The sequence below is a fragment of the Protopterus annectens genome, chromosome 1.part0 (genome assembly GCF_019279795.1).
Source record: "Protopterus annectens isolate FY-2018-M chromosome 1.part0, PAN1.0, whole genome shotgun sequence".
Taxonomy (NCBI): domain Eukaryota; kingdom Metazoa; phylum Chordata; order Ceratodontiformes; family Protopteridae; genus Protopterus; species Protopterus annectens.
Window position 1 is genome coordinate 1075386816 of NC_056725.1, and position 16617 is coordinate 1075403432.

The window sequence follows — 16617 nt, forward strand, 5'->3', positions numbered from 1 at the left end:
TAGACATACACACACACACACACACACACACACACACACACACACATATATATATATATAGATATGTGTAGGTATTATGAGCTGTGTGTGTGTGTGTGTGTGTGTGCATATATATATATATATATATATATATATATATTTATATAGGTGTCTGTAGATCTGTAGACATACACTATATATATATATATATATATATATATATATATATGTATAATATATATATATATATATGTATATACACACACACACACACACACACACACACACACACACATACACACACACATATATCTACATGTATAAATACATTTCCTGTACTGCTGAATGACTGTGCTGGATGATATGTTTGTTAAACCATCAGGAGTATTTATATCTGACATTGCTTAGTGGCAAATCACTTTGGCTATGGTGTGCAGGGTCCTGAGTTCAAGCCTTGCAAAGGCTGTTTATTTTGTTGCTGGGCAGAACAAGTGCTGTTGGATACAGAGTGATTAAGGCACTTTTAAGCAGTTGTAAGTAGGTTTGTGCGAAGGTAAGCACTGCTAACTTTTGGTTACAGTTTATTATACTCAGTTAGCTTCCAAATTGCTTAACTTGTGCAGGCATTGCTTACTCCCATGCAAACTGGCTTATACCCACTTACTGCTGCTTAAAAGTGCTTACCCCTGCTTTCCCCCACACTCATTTCTTTAAAAGAAAAGAAAAAGGGTTTATGGTAATATGGTGAAAAAGGGGCAGAAAGAGGGAAAGACAGTAGGGAAAATAGCAAGGGATGTGCAGGATGGGTGTAGGGAAGGTCCATAGCTGCCCATTTCTTCTACAGCAACAGCTGTGCATATACACTGATTTGTAGGTAGATTTGGACACTCATACCCCTGAGATAGGGGTAAGGACAACAATAATATGTTGTGAAGCCAATTAGAACAGATTACAGGTGTCCATTGGACACATGTGCAAAATGGACAGCGATGTATGGGAGAAGATTTTTTGGGGGAACAGATTGCCCTTTTTTTAAGGTGAGAGTAGGATATTGGGGAGGGATAGTAGGTATATTTGGGGAGGTAGGTTTGATAGGGTAGCAGAAAAGACAGACACGACAGCATACAGGGGTGGTATATGACACATGTGGTGGGGAAATTCCTTGGATGAGGAGGGGTGTTTGGAAGTCAGATGCCCATGAGCTCCCTAAAGGAAGCAGTGGGACTGAGGTCCCCAACCATGGGCAGTCACCACTGCACCTTCACAGCCTCAATGGTGGCTGTGCTGGGGGCTGAGTAGGTGGGGCAGGCTGACCTTCTGGTTGTGCCACACAGCTCTCAAGCTACCGTAGCAGATCTCCAAACTGCCTGCGGAACTCGCTATGCACCAGATCCCGGACCTGACGATGGGTGACAGTATCCTGTCTGCGCCCACTCCCAAGGGGGTGAGCCCCATCCCCTGAGGTGGTTCCACCCAAAGGTGGTGCAGGACCAGTAGACAAGGAGGTCCAGGGGTGGGCCTCTGATGTGCTGGTGCCCAGTGCCATGGCCAGATGAGGTGGGAGAGGCGGGTCCGCTGGGACCGGCCTTCCCAAACATGCTATGGTGTTTTAATTTTAAAACATATGTGGGTTAGTAATAGTCAACACATTCCATGATTAGGTATAACAGTATGCATAGATATTCCCATTAACCCAAAACACCAGATATGGAACAGTTGCATAGCAAACAGAACACATGCATATATGGAACCACATCTGCCATTACAACAGCATGCAGGTACATTGATGACAGCATGCCACCAATGTGGGAGTATTTCAACATGGCACATGCATAGAAACAAATTACAATATTTATCAAACAATAGGACATATGTCCCAACAGTAAATATAGTTGTGCACATACTGATTGAGTTGTGTATTTAGTTTATTGCAGATATGGTGGGGGGGTAGAGAAAGATATCAATTAACAACTTGTATATCCCTGTAGTTCTCATTACTTTCCTAGTCAGTGCTGTGATCTGTACCTTACAGGTATTATTACACTACCCTATGGATGTAGACAACTATATACATGAACTGTGTTTTACCTGCAGTATACACCTCTTACCTGGTATGCCCGTGGAGGTATTGTTTGTTAACACTACCTGACTGTTTCTACGCATATTCCCAGATTCCAGGTTGATCGTATGCACATACCTCTCCATCTCTTATTGCACACACTCCTGGGATGTCATGACAACATGCAGGTGAAACTGGGGCATATTTTGACTATTGCCATCATAAACCTTTGGTGAGTTGCACAGTAGCAGGTTTGTTTTCATAGGCATTTTCCAAATATTTACAGGCCTGACAGTCAGTTATATGACATTAAATGCTGCCTAAATGTCAGAGATTAGCAGACTGATATACTAGGGGGACAGGGTAACAGCCAGCACATATGGGCCATATCTTGGGACATTTCGGACAGATCTGTACAGGCAAGCGGCTTGCTTTTGCATACATTTTACTACCACTCCCAGGATTTGAACCATGGCTGTGTGTGATAAAATAAAGCAGTGTGCATCACAGTTGGGTGTGCTATATAGATATTGCTGTGTATCTTTACTCTGAATTCTGTCTGTAAGTCTCTCATGGTTTTACAATCTGACCTTGTAATTACAACACTCTTATACAGGGTTTCCTAGACAGTTTTATTATGTAGTACTGTGTGGATGACAGTGATGAGTAATACCTTATTAGTCAGAAATACTGCAACAGTAACACTGCCATACAATACCAGACTAAACAGTGTCCAGGATTTCAATCTTTTATTTCTAGACACAGTTTTCATATCTGACAGACCTGTGGGGGAATGTTTCTTAACACAGTACTTGAGTGTTGTCACACAAATATTACAAAATTCCACATTATTATGCACATACGTCTCACTCTGTTACTGCACACACTCTGGTCATAGCTTCACAACATGGGGGGTGGGGTTGGGATATACTTTGCTTATTACTCTCATAACACTTTTGTGAGTTGCTAGAGTGACAGGTTTGTTCTTATGGATATATTTCTGATAGTTATGATGTCTGACAATCAGATGTATGTCATTATTTGCTGCCTCATTCCACTGATTTGCCAGGGGGACAGGGTGACAGGCAGGGGACTTACACCAATTATCTCGACTTTCTGACATACCTTTACAGTTGTGGGGTATGATTTTGCATACATCTTACTACTACTCCCAGGATTCGAACCATGGCTGCGTGTGCTAAAAATGCAACACTTCATGTCTCAGTTGAGTGTGTTATCTGGATTATGTTGTCTATTTTTTTCACTGTTTTCTTTCTAAGTCTCTCTCAGTTGTACAATATGACCTCTTGTGATTACAACAGCCATTTAGAAGATATTCCTACACATTTTATTTATGTAGCACAGTGTGGGTAACAGTGCTTAATACAACAGTACTATTAAGAGATTGCAACACTGCATTACCATATGATACCATAGTAAACACAAGCAGTCCAGCAGTTGGACCTTTATTGCCAGGCTGTTAACCTTTTATTTACATACAACCTATATGAGACTCTTCCTGCCATATTGTCTGGTTTATTCAGTACATGCCATACACAATACAGGTTTTATACTGGCAATTAACTTTCTACTACTTTTAGATTTATTTCTTATGACAGTGCATGCAAGATTATTAGTAACCTGCCTTGCGATGCAACCTCTGCAGTCTACAGGCATGGGCTTCCCAGTTCACAGCCCACTTGTCTGCTACTGTCAAAGATATAAGAGGAATATTTAGCCATACCTATCCATAATATACATGAGCTGGCAATTATTAAACAGGTAATTGACTGATACTTATACACAGCTAGGACATCACCCGTCTGCCTAGCCTCTTAGATCCACTGATCCAAGAGCTTCCACTTTCTCTGTTTCAGGTCAACATAGTGATGCCTGACCTGCTCACCAGTTCAATGGATGTCAGTGGCACTGGTGAGGTCATGGGCGAGACGGTCCCAGGCTTCCACTTTATATTGGGAACCCTGGTACTGGCCATGTAGCAGTCTCTGGTCATGATTTTTAACAAGGAGTCCTGCCATGCCTTTGGACTCCTGGATGCCCCAGTGCTGCACCTGGAAGTGCATCCCTTCAACCACACCAGTCATAGTGCCTACAGGAGGAAGCTGCAACCAGTTATGAGATGTATTCGCACCTGTGGGGTTTAAATAGGGCCAATTTCCCGCACTTTGCCAGTTTTGAAAATGCTAAGCTATGGGCAAACCTAGTTACCTAAGAATGACATTGCTTAAAGGGGTATACCAGTAGACAAACTGATTTAGCTGGCCTACACATTGCTTGCACCTAGTAAACAGGGGTGTGCAATGCTTAGCATTGCTTAAATTTTAATTTGCACACTATTTGCTGTTTGGCATTGATTTATTATTCATTACATGTTATATATGTGTTTGGTATCCATGATTCATGTGGACGTACACTGTATGGGGTCCTTGTGTTTATTAGGGGATTTCAACACTTTATTACAATGACATCTCACATCTGGACTTAATGCAGTACTCCAATTCACATATTTATGTTATGTAGTAGGTTATACAACATAAAACTGTATATAGATTCCTTTCACATGTTAATTTTGATTTTCCTATAGTGAGGATCTGTCTGGTGATACCTCAGTCTTAAGTACTGCTGTGATGGCTTACTGGCTAGCTACTGTGGCTATAGGGTCCTGGGTTCAAGATCTGCAAGGCCTGTTTATTTTGTTGCTGGGCAGAACAGTGGCTGTTTGATATAGAGTGATTAAGGCACTTTTAAGCAATTGTAAGCGGGTTTGTGTAGGTTTGTGTGACAGTAAGCAATGGTAACTTTCTGTTAAATATGGTTACAGAGAGTTAGCTTCAATATTGCTTAACCTGTGTGCGAATTGCTTACCCCTGCACAAACAGGTTTATACCTGCTTACTACTGCTTACAAGTACTTACTCCCACTTACCCCCACACTAATTTAGACAGAAATGTAAAATGGCTCTTGGGAAGGTGGTGGATTTGGACTCTCCATGGATTTATCATTCATTAAACATTATAACTTCAACTTATATCTCTGATTCATGAGTACATATACTGTATGGGGAATTGTGTTTATCTGTGGATTTTACATTATTACCATGACACCTCACATCTGCATTTAATGCAGTACTCCAGTTCACAAACATATCTTATTTAGTAGGTTATACAACAAAAAATACTGTTCTTAAAGTGATTTGACATGGAAAATGGAATTTACTAGAGTGAGAATCAAACTGGGAATGACTGCTCATAAGGCAAATGCTACGACCACTACACTATTGCAGTACTGCTTTTTTTCTCCATGCATCTTGATATTTATCTTCTTGTGCCATTAAAGCTACAGTATGCATAGCTTAGCAATGGACAAACCTGTGCACCTATGTTTCAATTTAATCTGTTTGATAAAAAAAAAGTGTTTATATTATATTTTAAATATTGCTCTTATAAACATGGGGTGTTGGTAGGGTAACAGGATTTGTTTTTATGTACATTTTCTGATGGATTTGAAGTCTGACACTCATATGTTTGCCATTATTTCAGACTTCATTGATGAGATCATCCCAGTGATTTGGCAGGGTAAATGAGGGACAGGCCAGACGTATTAGCCACATATCCCTGGACTACATGAAAAGAGACATAGAGGAGCTCTCTGATTATGTAGCCCAGGCAGGTATGACCCTGACCCTGAGCAGTATCCTTCCTTCACCACGAATGATGCCACAATATAGTGACAAGATGATCAGCTTTAATAATTGGCTTAAACTCTGGTGTCATTCAAAGGGGATCCAGTGTCTGTCTGCTTGGGATGACATGCTTGACAAGCCACGCTGCTTCGCAAGGGATGGCTTGCACCTGTCACCCCTGGGATTCCGGATATTGGCTAAGGCTCTTGCCACCCCCATAGTGCCTTTTTCAGGCAAGGCTCAAATTCTAAACCTACCACCCTAGAAAACAAAAACGGGAAGAAACTAAGGGTAATGCTGCTCAATGCCAGAAGTCTAAATCTCAAAATGCACGCATTCGAGGCCCTTCTCAGTATGGAGAACATCAATGTCTGTGCTGTGACTGAAACCTGGTTCAAGGCTCCTGAGAGCACCCTGGCACTATCAGGTTTTACCTCATATCATGCGTTCCGGCCCCAAAACCCAGACCATACCACAAAAGGAGGGGGTGTATCCATATTCATCAAGGATACCCACACCTCCAGGTTGGTGGCTACGCACGAAGCATTGGAAACCATCCAGGTGCAATTAACCATAGGCAAAACTGCTCTACAATTTGTAGCATGCTACAGGCCACCCTCTCAAACTCAGCAAACCCACACAGCCTTCCTGAAGACACTGGAGGGTATAAATGTATCACCAAACACCATCATATTGGGTGACTTCAACTACCCGAATATAGACTGGGAACATTACTCAAGCCCCAACTTTCTAGACCAAAGTTTCCTGGAGTTCATAAATTCAAATGCCATGGAACAACTAGTCACCGTCCCCACAAGAGGAGAAAATATACTAGATCTCATCATCACAAACATGGGGAGAAAATGCTCCACACCGGAAGTATATCCCTCTTTGGTGAGATCAGATCATAAACTAATCTCACTGGAAATCCACATCCCACCCCCACCCCAAACAAAAAAGACCACAGTGAAGAACTTCTCTAAAGCAAACTTCACACTACTCAAGACAGGTGTGGTATCCTTCAAGGCCCCCGAGCCAATGGAAACCACAACCCAAGCTGCGGAAGCCCTTACAAATGCCTTATGAACACCTTCAGGACTGCATGGATCAGGCAATCCCAAATAAAACCAAGACTCTTTCCACCAAGGGCAAACGTCCAGTCTGGTGGACCCCAGCCATAAACAAACTTTACAATAAGAGGAGAAAGCTATTACATGATAGAGCAAAATCCCAAAAAGGGAAGGCATCTTTGATCAGTACTAGCAAGAAACTACGATCCCTCATAAAATCATCCAAGGCCAACTTTGAGAAAAAAATTGCCATAGATTCAAAAGACAATCATAAGGCCTTCTTCAGCTATGTCAGAAACCTGGGTGGAAACTCCCAGATATGCTCAGAATTAGTCCAAAATGATACAAAAATCACTGAACCCACAGACATTGCCAACATACTGGCAGACAGGTTCAGCGCAAACTTCACCCCCCCCCCCAAAAGGAGAGATAACTATCCCAACAGAGTGTAGCCTCCCAGACATCTCAAATGCGCAGGTGAAAGCTGCTCTCTCTAAAGCTAAAAACACAGCATCAATGGGACCGGATGGTGTCCCCGGCTGTGTGCTACATGAACTCAATGAAGAACTAAACCCGCACATAAGGCAGCTGTTTAATCTTAGCCTTACCACAGGATATGTGCCCAAGGAGTGGCATACGGCAACTGTGGTCCCACTCCACAAAGGAGGTGCCTCTACAGACCCTGGTAATTACCGCCCCATAAGCTTAACAAGCCTGGTCTGCAAAGCTATGGAGAGGATCATAATGGAACTCATAAACAAGGACATAGGGGACTTGCAGACCTTGGACCCAACCCAGTTTGGCTTTGTCAAGGGCAGATCTTGCCTTTTGAACTTGGTTGACTTCTTCAAAACAGTTACCAAGGCCATTGATGAGGGAAAGGCAGTCCATACAGCCTACCTTGACCTTGCAAAAGCTTTCGACACAATACCCCACTCGGGTATCATAGAGAAACTTACCAGCTTAAATGTAAACTCATATGTCACAAGATGGGTTGCAAACTGGCTAAAGGACAGAACCCACAGGGTTAGAGTTGCTGGAGCCATGTCAGACTCCAAGCCGGTTACAAGTGGTGTCCCACAGGGCTCAGTCCTTGGCCCCCTATTGTTCGGCATCTACTTCTCAGAAGTACAGGCAAACATAGGAGGACTATGGCTGACAAAGTTTGTGGATGACTGCAAACTGGGTGCCATAGTGGATAGTACATCGGACACAGACATCCTTCAGAGGGGTCTCACGGAAACTGATAGCTGGTGCCAGAGCCATGGCCTGAAGTTAAATGCAAAAAGTGTATAGTCATACCCTTTGGGAAAAACAAGGTAACCCCAAGCTACCATATAGGTGGCAACCCACTAAGCACAGAAGAGGTTATCAGGGACCTGGGTACCCAGGTTGACAGTGGCCTCTTTGACACTCACGTTGCTAAAGTGGTTCGAAAGACCTTCTACATTGCCCATCTGATCATGAAGGGATTCACATCCAGATCAAGTGAGGTCATTGTTCCCCTGTACTCTTCACTTATCAGACCAATGATCGAGTACAATGCCCCATTCAGGATGTATCTCACCCGACACCTGCAGCAATTGGAGAGACCCCAAAAGTTCCTCACCAAAAGGATAAAGGGACTCCAAAACCTGTCATATACTGCCAGACTGAAGAAACTCCAACTCTATTCAGTTGCATACCGTCTGCTCAGATATGACCTGTGCCTGACATACAAGGCCATGACCAACCCGGAATTAATGGACATGCTCCACCTCAAAAAATCCAAATCCACCAGAACCACTAGAGCAAGTGACTTAAACCTTAGCACGAATATAAATAGGACGTGCCGGAGGGATAGATTTATCACCCAGAGACTCCCCATGCTGTGGAATAAAATCCCAGTGCATGTGAGGCAGACCACCTCACTGGCTCTGTTCAAGAGAAATCTTGACCGGTGGATGGGAGATCGTAGGTTTACCCCTGGAATCATCTCTGTGTCACTGCTGGACAGAGGCACAACAAACTAATGGGCACATTATTTCTAACATAAGGGGTGGCGTAAGCCACATAACTTTGGGCTAGGCTTATAAATGCCTTAGGGCAGATAGCCTAGTATAAACCTATGAACCTATGAACCTATAATCTGGACAATCTGCGCTGATCTCTGCTGTTGGGGGTATGCAACCCCTTATGAGCAGTCTCATGCATTGTAATTGTCAATGGGTAGTTCTTGACTGCGGGGACATGTATATTGTGAGAGCCCTGCTCTCAGACACACCCCCTTTACTCGTCCACACTCTGTGTCCATTTAGGAGCTGATGCAATGCTCCTTCATTACTATGCATGGCGTGCTGCCGTGCTACTCCTAAATGGTCGCTTCTGTGCAGGAATAAGTTATTCCTGCATGGAACCTTACTGAATCCCAGGGGAAATGTATTGTGTTATATTTTATGAGGAAGAAAGTTCAACATTTGCTAAATTTTGGAAGCATGGTTATTCTTGTCAAAGGTGCATGGTATGAGAAATGTTCTTCATCTGAGTCTTAACCCTGTTTCACGCAGTTCTACACTGAAAGGGTTGGTCTAACATTCAGTATTAAGAATTTTTTTAACTGACAGACGTGACAAATAAATACTGAATCATGTTAACCTATTGAATGAACATTTTGCAATTATTAAACAATACATTGTAACTGTCCTGTGAGCTTCATAGTTGAAGTTTTTAAGCAGGTAGTAAATGCTCCTCATTTTCCCATTTGTTCCACATTATGAGAGGTAGTGTTCCACATTTTGGAGATATGAGGTTAAGAGATGTTTTAAAGGTTCATAGGTTCATAGGATGCTACAAAGCTATTGACCCAAGGGTTTCTACTAGCCTAGCTGTTAAATCCCAAAAAAATATTAGATGAGAGATATTGTCTATGCCCAAGGTTTTTCTAGCAATGACTAGCCATGTCCAGGACAGAAGTTGGGGCAATCCCCATCAGCAATTTATGGTTTCCCATCCAGTTGTCCAGGTTGCACTTAAACAGGGTCATAGAGGTGCTCCACTTGATATGGATTGGAAGTCTATTCCAGAGGCATGGCAACCTGTGAGAGATGTATCTGTCTCATCAGTAGGTCTTGTTTATGTCACAGGCTAGATTGAGGTCATTGGAACAGGTGACTCTAGTCCCATTTGGCTTACGGATGTGCAGCATTTCCATTAGATCTGGATCAGAGATAGCCCTATAAACCAGACATAAGTTGTCTGTAAGACATATATATGCTACTGAGTACAGTGACAGTGACTTCAGTCTGTCCGTTTAAGACATGCAGAGACTCTGAATTTTCTTAGTTGGAAATCTCTTAGGTCTCTCAAGTTCCTGCAGGTGTCTGGTACAGTACATTCCAAAGAGATCATTCTATTCAATAATAGGCCTGATGAGGGATGAGTATAGGGAAGTTACAACCTCTTTTGCTCTTGAGGGGATGCCTTTGCTAATCAGATGAGTGATGTAAAATGCCTTCGTCACCAGAGTAGACATATGGTGGTCAAAGTTGAGGTCATAGTCAACTTGTGTTCCCAGTTCTCTCACTACTGAATTGGTACTTAGGGTATTATTCTTTATTTTATAATCAGCAGGGACATTGTCTTACTGAAGGAAATGATAATGCATTTTTTAGCATTTAGTTTAAGACCATGGTTTTGCCACCAGTCATTGGTCTGCATAAGTCCCTTTTGAAGTACGCTGACATCTCTAGTGGATTCATTGATAGCATCTAATTTGCAGTCATCTGCAAACTTGGTTAGCCACAGCCCCTGCTTTTTGGCCTGGACATCTAAGAAATATATGCCAAACAAGAGGCGTTGCAGCACTGACCCTTGTGGGACCCCATTGGTGACCCTCCTGGTATAGGTAAAGTCTCCCATTTTGACTGACTGTTGTCAATCTCTGAACCAGTTTGTAACCCATATGACAACACAGGGTCTGATATTCAACTGGATTACTTTGTCAATGATGCCTGAATGTGGGATAGTGCTGAAGGCCTTGGCCAAATCAAGACAGGCTGTGTGCATGGCTTTTCCCTCATCTATGACTCTGGTCATATTCTTGAAGAAGTCCACCAGGTTTGCAGGCATGATTTGCCCTTGACAAAACCAAACTGGGATGGCTCCAGGGTTTGGAGGTCACCTATATCCTTATTTATGAGACCCATAATGATTCATTCCATTCCCTTACAGATGAAGCTTGTTAAACTTATGGGTCTATAGTTACCTGGGTCTGTTGTCAAGCCACCCTTGTGGAGAGGATAACAGTTGCTGTTTTCCATTCAGTGGTGACAAAACTAGTACTCAGGCTGTGGTTGAATAAACTAGTACTTAGGCTGTGGTTGAATAGTGTGTCTAATGGATTAGCTAGCTCTTGTTTTAGAACATTAAGAATGCAGCCTGGTATGCCATGTGGTCCCATGGAGACTATGTTCTTAGCCTTGGAAAGACCATTGATGACTTGCTCTTTGAAGATGCAGGGAGGAGGAGATGATGAAGACATGGTTTGTGGTATGCCTGGGAGGGATGGGCAGGTGACATTTTCACCAAACCTGTCTGCTAGCAACTCTACAATTTTTACAGGGTCAGCGTGTGTGATGCCATGCACAGTTAGTTCAGCACACATCTGAGTTCTACCTTTTAGGTTGCAAACATAGCTGAAGAAAGCCTTATGTATCCTTGGCTATGGTTGCAAAATTTTTCTCATAGCTGCTCTTTGAAGATTTTATGAGTTGTCTTATTTGCTAGTTTAGGCTGAGGAGGGTGCTCTTCCAGTTCTGGGATCTCACTTTTGTATTTTTAGATAACAGCTTCTTTCACTTATTGTATAATTTATTAATTCTAGACATCCACAAGGATGTATTTTTTTCTTGAGGATCTGGCTTTATTCCTATCCAGCACAGCTGTGTCTATAGACATTTGTGTAGGTGTTTATACAGTTATACAGGGCATCAGTGTATACCTTAGTATAGCAGTCAATGTCATCTGTGGAAACTGGAGTTTGGAAGTTGATTATACCTTCCCTTAGGAGGCTATGGTTAGCTTTAGTGAAGTTTTTTTAACCTGACATCTCCTTTGGGGAGTTCTGTTGCTATTTCTACTTCAAAAATGATTGATTTACAGTTGGAATTAGCTAGTGCAGGCCCTACACATGAGGTGCTGCATCTGTCACTCATATTGGTGAGGACCAGGTCTAGGATACTGGAGCCCCTTGTGGGGTGGTGCACTATTTGTTCGAAGGCATTTGAGTTAACAAAGTCCAGGAACTTTTGTGTGAGTGGGTTTGGGCTCGTATAAGTTTCCCAATTAATGGAAGGATAGTTGAAGTTACCCATGACTAGGTTGTTAGGTTGTACTTTAATTGCCCCAAGTAGGTCTAATTTAGCTGTGTGGGCATCTTGGTTCATGGAAGGGGACCTGTAACTGATGATGACCTGAGGGGTAATTTTTACTTGGATAGCTCCTTAGAGTTTACTTGTCTAACCAGTCTAGAGGTGTAATTATCTTTAATGAAGATATATTGTATTTATTTATTTATTTTACATTTGTTTACCGGGGAGGTCTGACTGAACAGAGCTGTCCATTTTCAGTTGAGGCCCAGGGAGAAAAGCTCCATAACAATCGCTAATATACTATTTGTTTGTTTGTTTGTGTCTTTCGGCTTTTCCCGGTTAGGGGTCGCCACAGCGGAACTCCGGTCTGCTAATGATTGGCAGTTGATTTTTACATACTGGCTTGCCAGGCCTGACGCACGACCTTCAATGAAGGTACGCCCATTCACGCATGTCTCCATGCAGAAGATGCTCTAGCTGAGAATCGAACCGGACAGTGTCTTAGTGTGAGGCGACAACGCTACCGCAGCACCACCACCGCGGGTTAATTGCTAATATACTATACATAAGGTATTTACATGAACATTGTGGTTTGCACATACAGTTATAAAATATAGCAGATAACATATGATTGCATAAGATATTTACATAAGCATAGTGGGTTAGACATACAATTAAAAGTATAGCAGGTAGTAACGTATGATTATTGTTCATACAGTATGTTTAGTAGAGATAAGCTTGAAGATGTGCTGAAGATAAGACAAGAAAGGAAAAACTAAAAATACTAGCAGTTTTTCAGAAGAGGATGATATAGACAAGTTCATATACTCCACCTCCTTTGGTTCTCACACCTTCAATTTGCAAGCTGATAGTGTGGAAGGCATTGTAGCCTTGGAAGGCTGGGATACTTTCTGCAGCCAGCTTTCTGTGACTGCACAGACGTCAACATCTTCCAGGGAGAGGAGGGCTTCTAGAGAGTGTGTTTTCCAATTTAAACTCCTATAATTTAGCAACATGACCCTTACTTTATTTGTGTTTGATATTTTCACATTGGGAATTTTGTTGTTGTGACCTTGTCTAAAAAAGGCATTATGGGGACGCAAGTGCCTCAGCCAGCAACCGAAAGCCTAGAGGTGCCAGGAAAAGACCATCTCTGGTAAGGCAGTGTCTATCTATCATGTTATCCCAGGTTGACAGGAACTGGATCCCCTTAGAATGACACCAGAAACTAAGCCAATTATTGAAGTCAATGATTTTCTGTTTATATTGTGGTATCATGCTAGGTGAGGGTAAAATGCTGCTCAAAACTAGGGACATACCCACCTGGAACACATATTCAGGGAGCTCAATCATGTCTCTCTTCATATAGTCCAGACAGATACATCTTAAGACACTGACACAAACAATAACTATGACGGAATCATAATGGTACTTGTTGCTGAGAGACTTGAGTGCATGTGTGATCTGGTAAATCCTTGCACCTGACAGGTAGCTGACCATAACCTTCTCCTTGTTCAACCAGGTGATTGGGCTGTCTGTATGCCTCACTATAAAGTCACCTATAACTAAAACATTTGGAATAGTTGTGCATTCCCTTAAGGGCTTATTTGGTGAGACACAGGTGTTAGTGTTTTTATGTGTACTGGGTGCTTTGGGTTTAGGTGTAGCATGTTTGTGTTTTGGAGGTCTCTGCTGTTTAGGTAGGTTTCTGAGAGTACCTTTGCATATGAAAGTTTATGTGTTGGGTGGATATTATGAATAGGAGTCATGATATGAGAGAAGAAACCCTGTTTAGTAATGCTGTTCTGGGAGTGAGAAAGCATTGATTCCAGATTCTTAGTGTAGGAGCATCTCTCGCAAATTGTACTTGAGTGATTTAGGAGTAAGAAGTTGTCAGTGTACATGAGGTAGTTGCTAAACTGCCTCAAAAAAAAAAAAAAAAAAAAAAACGTCCATCAGGCTGGCAGGGGAAACAGAGGGAAACTGAAAGTCCATAATGCAAGGTTTGAACGTGGTATCTCAGCAGATAAGGAGAAAAAATGTGGGTATCAGGGAGGGAGCTATTTTACGGTGACTAACTTATGGGGTGTACAGTAGGAGGTCTATAAATGAGGGGATCTAAAGGGTCTGATGTTGATAGGTAAGAGGTAAAATCTCTGCTGGGTAGTTCACTGAACATCTGAGAGCTATTCAAGAACTGCTCTGCTAGACAGTATCCGCTTCTAAGCGAAAATACTTCTGTTGGCACTTTTGTGTCTATAAGCACCGAGAATTACTGTGCAGTGGTGCGCAGTGATGCACTATGCATAAGCAAGAGCAAAGCAGCTAATACAATGAAACCAATGGAAAAGCTGAAACAGAGCCCTGCACCAATGAAATAGCTTAAACTGAGCACTGAACCAGTAAACTTCAATTAGATAGTCTTACTGTATGCTCCTGCCATGAGAGTACAGGAGGGGGCTTCTCTAAAAGAAGATGTTGTGACTTTTAGTGCTCAGTCTAGAAACAGAATTAAATTCAGCCAGTTTGAATTCAAGCTGTACTACGGCCAATAGAACTACAATGGAGCAACAGAAGAAAAGCAGAATATATTTTTTTAATTAAATAAACAATAGTGTAAAAAGCATCACAGAATTTTTTGAATTAATAACCGTAACAGAAAAAAAAACAGCAGAAACAGATATTTTCAGTTAAGTAAAAGCAGCAGTTGGGGTGAAATACAAAATGCAACAAATGCAGTAGTAAAATACAGTGTAAAACAGCAACAAGCAGTACAGTTTTTTTAAACTGCTGAAGTACAGTTACAGTATATAGGAGAAGCGCAAAGAAAAAAATACTTACAGCACTTTTGTGGGTTCTCAGCTCAGAAACACCAGGTAAACACCTCCAGCCACTAGTTGAATAATCCCAGTCCTCCTAATGTAAAAATCGTAAGAGAGTGTCTGTAATGAAGTCCTACCACAAACTTATTATGGATATAGCAGTGTACCTTAAACAGCTCATAAAAGTATGATCATTCAATAAAAGTATTTCACTTTATATAAATGAGACAAGAGCCGCTCAGTTGTACAGAATTTATAAAGGGACTAAAAAACAAGAAAAGCTGAATAATAAACCCTCCAGCCAATAAAACTACATGCAGAAATCTCAAGTGTTTCCTCCACCTAGACAGACCAGGCTACCTACTAGTGAACTAAAAGGAAAATCCATTGACCTTGACAAGATAAAAGGCTTGTTAGAATGTAAAAGTACACTACTTTATTCAACAGGTAGCTAGATAATGAATTCAGATGAAATAAATCAGTACAACAGACAATAAGAGGCAAAATTTACTTTTGATAAAACACAAGGAAAGGCAAACAAATAATTCAAATAAAAATTTCAAGATAGCAGCAGCAATGTAGAAAGGGAGGAGTTCATTAAGGTCAATTTACAGTGGGTGGGAAGCTTAAAATCACCAGGTTTAAAAAGAAGACCCACAAATGGGAGGGTGGGTGATTGGGAAACCCTAGCAGGGAATCACCAACAGTGATATACCTTATGCGGGCTTGAAATCCTTCAGACAAAGACAAAGGCCCAGAGTTTCACTTTGTATTTAAGTATCACTCAGGAGACAATTCAAATTAACCAGTTAAAAAAAATGTGAAATATGAACCTAGATAATTTATGTGTTTGTCTCTCACAAAGATCGAAACCACCAGACAAAGATTTTTTAAAACAGAAAATAAAAATGGAAGAGGTAAGACAGAAAGAAGTTCTATAAGTCAAAAACAAAAAATATAGCTTTACTTTCTCACCCAGCAGTTGTGCTATACTGGGTCTATATTAGAACATTGAAGTTTCACAACTTCAAATGTTCTAATATCGACCCCTATTCAGTGAACGCCGAAAATAGCGAAGCTGCGGAACACCAAATTTCTTCCTAGGGAAGGAATTTGGTTGGCCATTCCTGTGGCTTTGCTATGTTCAGCACTGTGGCGGAAAGTTACAGGTCGGGATCAGGTAAGTGTGCGATTGTGTGGACGTGAGGGTTAGGGCGCAGGGTAGGTGAGTTAGTGTTAGGGCGCGGGTCAGGTAAGTGTGCAATTGTGTGGATGTGAGGGTTAGGGCGGGTTAGGTGAGATAGGGTTAGGGCGCGGGTGAGGTGAGTGTGTGATAGTGATGGACCTTAGGGTTAGGGTTTGGGTTAAGGTAAGTGGATAGCTAGTGGTGTGTGAACAGTTTAGTGTAAGGTTAGATGTAGGATTTTAGGTGTATGTGTGTGGGTTGCTGTTTGTTTGGTGTGTTTGTGTTGTATGTATGTGTGTCGGAACAGCAAATTTTTTCCCTTGGAAAAAGTTCACTGCTCTGCATGTTCAATGTTGTCAGTGTTCACTGAATAGGGGTCGATATTAGAACATTCGACGTTTTAAAAAGTCGATGTTCTAATATAGACCTGTGCTACACCTTATGCAGACT